Source organism: Mustelus asterias, chromosome 21, assembly GCF_964213995.1.
Source record: "Mustelus asterias chromosome 21, sMusAst1.hap1.1, whole genome shotgun sequence".
Lineage (NCBI taxonomy): Eukaryota > Metazoa > Chordata > Chondrichthyes > Carcharhiniformes > Triakidae > Mustelus > Mustelus asterias.
Window position 1 is genome coordinate 7,463,003 of NC_135821.1, and position 10,901 is coordinate 7,473,903.

Below are 10,901 nucleotides of genomic sequence, written 5' to 3' on the forward strand. Positions count from 1 at the left end.
GCTCTGGTTTGGACGGGAGACGATTCAGGTCCAGTCTGTGCAAGGATCGCGGCTGGAATCCATTTCTCTCCCGCGATGTAATTCCAAACTCCTTGTCCTTGATGGAAGACACGTTTGCCGGAATTTTACTGCCTTGCCTGCCCGAGATCAGCGGAGAATGCCGCTCTGCGAGCCTCGCCCGTCCCAATTCTGGGGTGGGCGAGGTGGTAAGATTCCGGCCGATGTTTTGCATTGCTTTTCCGCCGTTCTTTCTGTTGTTGCTAAACGGTTTCTATCATTTTCGGAGGTTACAAAAAGTCTCAATGCCAAATTTTTTTTCATTCATTCATGGGGCATGGGCGTCGCTGGCTGGGCCAACATTTATTGCCCATCCCTAGTTGCCTGAGGGCAGTTGAGAGTCAACCACATTGCTGTGGCTCTGGAGTCACATGTAGGCCAGACCAGGTAAGGGCGACAGATTTCCTTCCCTAAAGGACATTAGTGAACCAGATGGGTTTTTCCGACAATCGACAATGGTTTCATCGTCATCAGTAGATTCTTAATTCCAGATATTTTTTATTATTGAATTCAAATTCCACCATCTGCCGTGGCAGGATTCGAACCCGGGTCCCCAGAACATGAGTTGAGTTTCTGGTCTGGCAATAATACCACTGGACCATCACCTCCCAGATGTAGCTGTCTCTTAATAACGCAGGAGAGGGTTTGGTCATGGAATGAGCGGGTGTTCCTATACATTAGTAGGAATTGGTTCAGATGTTTGCTCAATGAACCTTGTTGCTCTTGATGTGAGTTTGATGGTGTGGACAAAACGTTCCGCTAGTCCATTCATAGCAGGATGGAGTGGTGCAGACCCAATATATTGAACACCATTCTCCGTCAAGAAACTTTCAAATTCTTGGGAGACAAATTGAGATCTGTTGTTGCTTCCCAATTGATCAGGGAATCCAAACCTACTTCTCTGAGCCTCTCAATAGTCTTTTCCGATGAATAGCACAGTGGTTAGCACTGCTGCCTCACAGAGCTAGGGACACGGGTTCGATTTCCAGCTTGGGTCACTGTCTGCGTGGAGTCTGCACATTCTCCCCGTGTCTGCGTGGGTTTCTTCCGGGTGCTCCGGTTTCCTCCCACACTCCAAAGATGTGCGGGTTAGGTGGATTGGCCGTGCTAAATTAGCCCTGAGTTGTCAGGGGGACTAGCTAGGGTAAATGCATGGGGTTATGGGGATAGGGCTTGGGTGGGATTGTGGTCGGTGCAGACTCGATGGGCTGAATGGCCTCCTTCTGCGCTGTAGGGATTCTATTCTGTTCATTACAGCAAATTCTGGTCACTTTGAATGAACATCAACTGTTACGAAGAGAATTGATGCTAGGAAGCACAGAGGGTTAAAAATAACAGAGCTTTATTTATAGGATGGGGTTCACTACATGGCTGCCTCTTCACTCTGGAGTTTCCCGCGCTAGGGACCTGTAACGTCATTACCAGTGGATGCATGAATATAATAATGCACCGTGCTTAGTGCGGCAAACAAGAATCAATATTAATACAGGACAAAGTTATCTTCCTTTACTCCTCCAATTACTTCCTCCCAACCCTCAAGGTACCAATGACTGCTGTTTACCGGGTTGGCGTCTGAGGCAGCAGTGCCAACCACTGTGCCACCCTGCCGCCACTAGGATGCACTTTTGGAGAGCTGGTACAAACTCGATGGGCCGAACGGCCTCCATCATCACTATCGGGATTCGATGATTCTATCTTTCAACTGACATGCGGTATGGTGGCACAGTCGTTAGCACTGCTGCCTCACAGCGCCAGGGACCTGGGTTCAATTCCCAGCTTGGGTCACTATCTATGCGGAGTCTGCACGTTCTCCCCGTGTCTGCGTGGGTTTCCTCCGGGTGCTCCGGTTTCCTCCCACTGTCCGAAAGATGTGCTGGTTAGGGTGCATTGGCCGTGCTAAATTCTCCCTCAGTGTACCCGAACAGGCGTCGGAGTGTGGCGACCAGGGGATCTTCACAGTAACTTCATTGCAGTGTTAATGTAAGCCTACTTGAGACACTAATAAAAATAAACTAAAAGGAGATATTCATGGGATTTTGCCATGCATCCGAGATGGCAAGACACTTTATACTCGCAAATACATCATTGGCACTTTGGGATGTATTGTGGAGATGTATGGATCTATAAAAATAAAAGCTTCATCTTTCATTTTGCGGTATTGACAGCCAGGTCAAGAGCGGCTCTCCCTCCGAGGGCCTGGTGACAGAGAGTTTTGTTCAAATCCGTTCCCAAATTGCCAAAACCGGGAAGGAGCCAAACTTGTATTTCCGTGAAGTGTCTGTCGGTGAGAATCCTGCTCCTACACTGACAAGTCAAAACACCACTCCTCAATACTTTGAATAAATGCGGCAAATATCTTGCCCCCCCCCTTGCTCCTGCCCCCCCTTTGCTCCTGCCCCCCCACACCTGACCCCCCCTCCCTTGCCCCTGCCCCGCCCCCTTGCTCCTGCCCCCCCTCCCTTGCTCCTGCCCCTCCCTTGCTCCTACCCCCCCTCCCTTGCTCCTGCCCCCCCCTTGCTCCTACCCCCCTCCCTTGCTCCTACCCCCCCTCCCTTGCTCCTGCCTCCCCTTGCTCCTGCCCCCCCCTTGCTCCTGCCCCCCCCCCCTTGCTCCTGCCCCCCCCCTTGTTCCTGCACCCCCCCCTTGCTCCTACCCCCCCTCCCTTGCTCCTGCCCCCCTCCCTTGCTCCTGCCCCCCCCTTGCTCCTGCCCCCCCCTTGCTCCTGCCCCCCCCTTGCTACTGCCCCCCCTTGCACCTGCCCCCCCCTTGCTCCTGCCCCCCCCCTTGCTCCTGCCCCCCCTCCTTGCTCCTGCCCCCCCTTGCTCCTGCCCCCCCTTGCTCCTGCCCCCCCCCCTTGCTCCTGCCCCCCTTGCTCCTGCCCCCCCCCTTGATCCTGCCCCCCCTCCCTTGCTCCTGCCCCCCCCTTGCTCCTAACGCCCCTCCCTTGCTCCTACCCCCCTTGCTCCTGCCCCCCCTTGCTCCTACCCCCCCTCCCTTGCTCCTGCCCCCCCCTTGCTCCTGCCCCCCTCCCTTGCTCCTGCCCCCCCTTTGCTCCTGCCCCCCCACACCTGACCCCCCCTCTCTTGCCCCTGCCCCGCCCCCTTGCTCCTGCCCCCCCTCCCTTGCTCCTGCCCCTCCCTTGCTCCTACCCCCCCTCCCTTGCTCCTGCCCCCCCCTTGCTCCTACCCCCCTCCCTTGCTCCTACCCCCCCTCCCTTGCTCCTGCCCCCCCTTGCTCCTGCCCCCCCCCTTGCTCCTGCCCCCCCCTTGCTCCTGCCCCCCCCTTGCTCCTGCCCCCCCTTGTTCCTGCACCCCCCCTTGCTCCTACCCCCCCTCCCTTGCTCCTGCCCCCCCTCCCTTGCTCCTGCCCCCCCCTTGCTCCTGCCCCCCCCTTGCTCCTGCCCTCCCTTGCTCCTGCCCCCCCTTGCACCTGCCCCCCCCTTGCTCCTGCCCCCCCTCCTTGCTCCTGCCCCCCCCCTTGCTCCTGCCCCCCCTTGCTCCTGCCCCCCCTTGCTCCTGCCCCCCCCCCTTGCTCCTGCCCCCCCCTCCTTGCTCCTGCCCCCCCTTGCTCCTGCCCCCCCTCCCTTGCTCCTGCCCCCCCCTCCTTGCACCTGCCCCCCCCTCCTTGCACCTGCCCCCCCTTGCTCCTGCCCTCCCCCTTGATCCTGCCCTCCCCCTTGATCCTGCCCCCCCTCCCTTGCTCCTGCCCCCCCCCCTTGCTCCTAACGCCCCTCCCTTGCTCCTACCCCCCCTTGCTCCTGCCCCCCCTTGCTCCTACCCCCCCTCCCTTGCTCCTGCCCCCCCCTTGCTCCTGCCCCCCTCCCTTGCTCCTGCCCCCCCCTTGCTCCTGCCCCCCCTCCCTTGCTCCTGCCCCCCCTCCCTTGCTCCTGCCCCCCCCCTTGCTCCTGGCCCCCCCCTTGCTCCTGCCCCCCCACTTGCTCCTGCCCCCCCCTAGCTCCTGCCCCCCCCTAGCTCCTGCCCCCCCTTGCTCCTGCCCCCTCCTTGCTCCTGCCTCCCCCCTTGCCCCTGCCCCCCCTTGCCCCTGCCCCCCCTTGCCCCTGCCCCCCCCTTGCTCCTGCCCCCCCCTTGCTCCTGCCCCCCCCTTGCCCCTGCCCCCCCCCTTGCTCCTGTCCCACCCCCTTGCTCCTGCCCCCCCCCCTTGCTCCTGTCCCACCCCCTTGCTCCTGCCCCCCCCTTCCCTTGCTCCTGCCCCCCCCCCCTTCCCTTGCTCCTGCCCCCCCCCCCCCCCCTTCCCTTGCTCCTGCCCCCCCCCCCCCCTTGCTCCTGGGAAAAAAGCTTCCAACTGTTCACCCTATCTATATCCCTCATGATTTTCTAAGCTTCTATCAGGTCGCCCCTCAACCTCCGTCTTTCCAGGGAGAACAATCCCAGTTTATTCAACCCCTTGATCCCTTTAGCCCCAAGAGCTATATCTAATTTCTTCTTGAAATCACACAACGTTTTGGCCTCAACTACTTTCTGTGGGAATGAATTCCACACATTCACCACCCTCTGGGTGAAGAAATTTCTCCTCACCTCAGTCCCAAAAGGTTTACCCCTTAACCTCAAACTATGACCACCCCTGGTTCTGGACTAATCCACCATTGGGAACATTCTTTCTGAAGCTACCCTGTCTCTAACCCTGTTAGAATTTTATGGAATCAAAGAATCCCTACAGTGCAGAAGGAGGCCATTCGGCCCATCGAGTCTGCACCGACCACAATCCCACCCAGGCCCCCCTCCCATAGCCCCATGCATTTACACTAACTAGTCCCCCTGACACTAAGAGGCAATTTAGCATGGACAATCCACCTAACCAGCACATACTGTGCTCAGTTCTGGTCGTCTCACTATAGGAGGGATGTGGAAAAGATTGAAAGGGTGCAAAGGAGATTTACAAGGATGTTGCCTGGATTGAGTGGCATGCCTTATGAGGATAGGCTGAGGGAGCTCGGTCTTTTCTCCTTGGAGAGACGAAGGATGAGAGGAGATGAAGGATGAGAGGTGTATAAGATGTTGAGAGGCATAGGTCGGGTGGACTCTCAGAGGCTTTTTCCCAGGGTGGAAATGTCTGCTATGAGAGGACACAGGTTTAAGGTGCTGGGGGGTAGGTACAGGGGAAATGTTAGGGGTAAGTTTTTCACACAGAGGGTGGTGGGTGAGTGGAATCGGCTGCCGTCAGTGGTGGTGGAGGCAAACTCAATAGGGTCTTTTAAGAGACTCCTGGATGAGTACATGGAGCTTAATAGGATGGAGGGTTATAGGTAGGTCTAGAAGGTAGGGACGTGTTCGGCACAACTTGTGGGCCGAAGGGCCTGTTTGTGCTGTAGTTTTTCTATGTTCTATCTTTGGGACTGTGGGAGGAAACCGGAGCACCCGGAGGAAACCCACGCAGACATGGGGAGACCGTGCAGACTCCACACAGACAGTGAGCCAAGCCAGGAATTGAACCCAGGTCCCTGGCCTATTGGTGGAATTCCAGGCTCAGTAATAACAGTAACTGTATCAAATAACACAGAGAGACACAGGATTCTGATGTTCTGCATGGTGCTGTATAAATGCCTCATATCTCATGTCTGGGTGACCATTGAACAGGAATTTGGTTTCAGTTCCCTGACTGTAGGCTCTGGGAGCAAGCAGTTGTGACACCTTCCTCGGTATCTTCATCAAATTCATACATAGGTCTCAGAGGGACAGGGGACAACACGACCACCTCACAGCACCCGGAGCCCAGAGGATACCAGCGAGGGGGCTTCAGGTCTCACACGTCTGTCCTGCCAACTACTCGTGATGTTCCGGCAAGAGTAGGAATATTAAAAATTCACAGTCTTGCACCAGCATCACATAATCTTCAGGGCAGTACTGAGGGAGTGCCGCACTGTCAGAGGGTCACTACTGAGGGAGTGCCGCACTGTCAGAGGGTCAGTGCTGAGGGTGTGCCGCACTGTCAGAGGGTCAGTGCTGAGGGAGTGCCGCACTGTCAGAGGGTCAGTACTGAGGGAGTGCCGCACTGTCAGAGGGTCAGTACTGAGGGAGTGCCGCACTGTCAGAGGGTCAGTACTGAGGGAGTGCCGCACTGTCAGAGGGTCAGTACTGAGGGAGTGCCGCACTGTCAGAGGGTCAGTGCTGAGGGAGTGCCGCACTGTCAGAGGGTCAGTACTGAGGGAGTGCCGCACTGTCAGAGGGTCAGTACTGAGGGAGTGCCGCACTGTCAGAGGGTCAGTACTGAGGGAGTGCCGCACTGTCAGGGGGTCAGTACTGAGGGAGCGCCGCACTGTCAGAGGGTCAGTACTGAGGGAGTGCCGCACTGTCAGAGGGTCAGTACTGAGGGAGCGCCGCACTGTCAGAGGGTCAGTGCTGAGGGAGTGCCGCACTGTCAGAGGGTCAGTACTGAGGGAGTGCCGCACTGTCAGAGGGTCAGTGCTGAGGGAGTGCCGCACTGTCAGAGGGTCAGTGCTGAGGGAGCGCCGCACTGTCAGAGGGTCAGTACTGAGGGAGTGCCGCACTGTCAGAGGGTCAGTACTGAGGGTGTGCCGCACTGTCAGAGGGTCAGTACTGAGGGAGTGCCGCACTGTCAGAGGGTCAGTGCTGAGGGAGTGCCGCACTGTCAGAGGGTCAGTACTGAGGGAGTGCCGCACTGTCAGAGGGTCAGTGCTGAGGGAGTGCCGCACTGTCAGAGGGTCAGTACTGAGGGAGTGCCGCACTGTTAGAGGGTCAGTGCTGAGGGAGTGCCGCACTGTCAGAGGGTCAGTACTGAGGGAGTGCCGCACTGTCAGAGGGTCAGTGCTGAGGGAGTGCCGCACTGTCAGAGGGTCAGTACTGAGGGAGTGCCGCACTGTCAGAGGGTCAGTGCTGAGGGAGTGCCGCACTGTCAGAGGGTCAGTACTGAGGGAGTGCCGCACTGTCAGAGGGTCAGTGCTAAGGGAGTGCCGCACTGTCAGAGGGTCAGTGCTGAGGGAGTGCCGCACTGTCAGAGGGTCAGTACTGAGGGAGTGCCGCACTGTCAGAGGGTCAGTGCTGAGGGAGTGTCGCACTGTCAGAGGGTCAGTACTGAGGGAGTGCCGCACTGTCAGAGGGTCAGTACTGAGGGAGTGCCGCACTGTCAGAGGGTCAGTGCTGAGGGAGTGCCGCACGGTCAGAGGGTCAGTACTGAGGGAGTGCCGCACTGTCAGAGGATCAGTACTGAGGGAGTGCCGCACTGTCAGAGGGTCAGTACTGAGGGAGTGCCGCACTGTCAGAGGGTCAGTACTGAGGGAGTGCCGCACTGTCAGAGGGTCAGTACTGAGGGAGTGCCGCACTGTCAGAGGGTCAGTACTGAGGGAGTGCCGCACTGTCAGAGGATCAGTACTGAGGGAGTGCCGCACTGTCAGAGGGTCAGTACTGAGGGAGTGCCGCACTGTCAGAGGGTCAGTACTGAGGGAGTGCCGCACTGTCAGAGGGTCAGTACTGAGGGAGTGCCGCACTGTCAGAGGGTCAGTGCTGAGGGAGTGCCGCACTGTCAGAGGGTCAGTGCTGAGGGAGTGCCGCACTGTCACAGGGTCAGTACTGAGGGAGTGCCGCACTGTCAGAGGGTCAGTACTGAGGGAGTGCCGCACTGTCAGAGGGTCAGTGCTGAGGGAGTGCCGCACTGTCAGAGGGTCAGTACTGAGGGAGTGCCGCACTGTCAGAGGGTCAGTGCTAAGGGAGTGCCGCACTGTCAGAGGGTCAGTGCTGAGGGAGTGCCGCACTGTCAGAGGGTCAGTACTGAGGGAGTGCCGCACTGTCAGAGGGTCAGTGCTGAGGGAGTGTCGCACTGTCAGAGGGTCAGTACTGAGGGAGTGCCGCACTGTCAGAGGGTCAGTACTGAGGGAGTGCCGCACTGTCAGAGGGTCAGTGCTGAGGGAGTGCCGCACTGTCAGAGGGTCAGTACTGAGGGAGTGCCGCACTGTCAGAGGGTCAGTACTGAGGGAGTGCCGCACTGTCAGAGGGTCAGTACTGAGGGAGTGCCGCACTGTCAGAGGGTCAGTACTGAGGGAGTGCCGCACTGTCAGAGGATCAGTACTGAGGGAGTGCCGCACTGTCAGAGGGTCAGTACTGAGGGAGTGCCGCACTGTCAGAGGGTCAGTACTGAGGGAGTGCCGCACTGTCAGAGGGTCAGTACTGAGGGAGTGCCGCACTGTCAGAGGGTCAGTGCTGAGGGAGTGCCGCACTGTCAGAGGGTCAGTGCTGAGGGAGTGCCGCACTGTCACAGGGTCAGTACTGAGGGAGTGCCGCACTGTCAGAGGGTCAGTACTGAGGGAGTGCCGCACTGTCAGAGGGTCAGTACTGAGGGAGTGCCGCACTGTCAGAGGGTCAGTACTGAGGGAGTGCCGCACTGTCAGAGGGTCAGTACTGAGGGAGTGCCGCACTGTCAGAGGGTCAGTGCTGAGGGAGTGCCGCACTGTCAGAGGGTCAGTACTGAGGGAGTGTCGCACTGTCAGAGGGTCAGTACTGAGGGAGTGCCGCACTGTCAGAGGGTCAGTACTGAGGGAGGGCCGCACTGTCAGAGGGTCAGTACTGAGGGAGGGCCGCACTGTCAGAGGGTCAGTGCTGAGGGAGTGCCGCACTGTCAGAGGGTCAGTACTGAGGGAGTGCCGCACTGTCAGAGGGTCAGTACTGAGGGAGTGCCGCACTGTCAGAGGGTCAGTACTGAGGGAGTGCCGCACTGTCAGAGGGTCAGTACTGAGGGAGTGCCGCACTGTCACAGGGTCAGTACTGAGGGAGTGCCGCACTGTCAGAGGGTCAGTACTGAGGGAGTGCCGCACTGTCAGAGGGTCAGTACTGAGGGAGTGCCGCACTGTCAGAGGGTCAGTACTGAGGGAGTGCCGCACTGTCACAGGGTCAGTACTGAGGGAGTGCCGCACTGTCAGAGGGTCAGTACTGAGGGAGTGCCGCACTGTCAGAGGGTTAGTACTGAGGGAGTGCCGCACTGTCAGAGGGTCAGTACTGAGGGAGTGCCGCACTGTCAGAGGGTCAGTACTGAGGGAGTGCCGCACTGTCAGAGGGTCAGTGCTGAGGGAGTGCTGCACTGTCAGAGGGTCAGTGCTGAGGGAGTGCCGCACTGTCAGAGGGTCAGTACTGAGGGAGTGCCGCACTGTCAGAGGGTCAGTACTGAGGGAGTGCCGCACTGTCAGAGGGTCAGTACTGAGGGAGTGCCGCACTGTCAGAGGGTCAGTACTGAGGGAGTGCCGCACTGTCAGAGGGTCAGTACTGAGGGAGTGCCGCACTGTCAGAGGGTCAGTACTGAGGGAGTGCCGCACTGTCAGAGGGTCAGTACTGAGGGAGTGCCGCACTGTCAGAGGGTCAGTGCTGAGGGAGTGCCGCACTGTCAGAGGGTCAGTACTGAGGGAGTGCCGCACTGTCAGAGGGTCAGTACTGAGGGAGTGCCGCACTGTCAGAGGGTCAGTACTGAGGGAGTGCCGCACTGTCAGAGGGTCAGTACTGAGGGAGTGCCGCACTGTCAGAGGGTCAGTACTGAGGGAGTGCCGCACTGTCAGAGGGTCAGTACTGAGGGAGTGCCGCACTGTCAGAGGGTCAGTACTGAGGGAGTGCCGCACTCTCAGAGGGTCAGTACTGAGGGAGTGCCGCACTGTCAGAGGGTCAGTACTGAGGGAGTGCCGCACTGTCAGAGGGTCAGTACTGAGGGAGTGCCGCACTGTCAGAGGGTCAGTACTGAGGGAGTGCCGCACTGTCAGAGGGTCAGTACTGAGGGAGTGCCGCACTGTCAGAGGGTCAGTACTGAGGGAGTGCCGCACTGTCAGAGGGTCAGTACTGAGGGAGTGCCGCACTGTCAGAGGGTCAGTACTGAGGGAGTGCCGCACTGTCAGAGGGTCAGTACTGAGGGAGTGCCGCACTGTCAGAGGGTCAGTACTGAGGGAGTGCCGCACTGTCAGAGGGTCAGTACTGAGGGAGTGCCGCACTGTCAGAGGGTCAGTACTGAGGGAGTGCCGCACTGTCAGAGGTCAGTACTGAGGGAGTGCCGCACTGTCAGAGGGTCAGTACTGAGGGAGTGCCGCACTGTCAGAGGGTCAGTACTGAGGGAGTGCCGCACTGTCAGAGGGTCAGTACTGAGGGAGTGCGCACTGTCAGAGGGTCAGTACTGAGGGAGTGCTGCACTGTCAGAGGGGCCGCAGCTGAGGGAGTGCCGCACTGTCAGAGGGTCAGTCCTAGTACTGGAGGGAGTGCGCATCTGTCAGAGGGTCAGTACTGAGGAAGTGCCGCACTGTCAGAGTCAGTACTGAGGAGTCCGCACTCTCAGAGTGCGGCACTCCCTCAGCACTGACCCTCTGACAGTGCGGCACTCCCTCAGTACTGACCCTCTGACAGTGCGGCACTCCCTCAGTACTGACCCTCTGACAGTGCGGCACTCCCTCAGTACTGACCCTCTGACAGTGCAGCACTCCCTCAGTACTGACCCTCTGACAGTGCGGCACTCCCTCAGTACTGACCCTCTGACAGTGCGCACTCCCTCAGTACTGACCCTCTGAGAGTGCGGCACTCCCTCAGTACTGACCCTCTGACAGTGCGGCACTCCCTCAGTACTGACCCTCTGACAGTGCGCACTCCCTCAGTACTGACCCTCTGACAGTGCGGCACTCCCTCAGTACTGACCCTCTGACAGTGCGGCACTCCCTCAGTACTGACCCTCTGACAGTGCGGCACTCCCTCAGCACTGACCCTCTGACAGTGCGGCACTCCCTCAGTACTGACCCTCTGACAGTGCGGCACTCCCTCAGCACTGACCCTCTGACAGTGCGGCACTCCTCAGTACTGACCCTCTGACAGTGCGGCACTCCCTCAGTACTGACCCTCTGACAGTGCGGCACT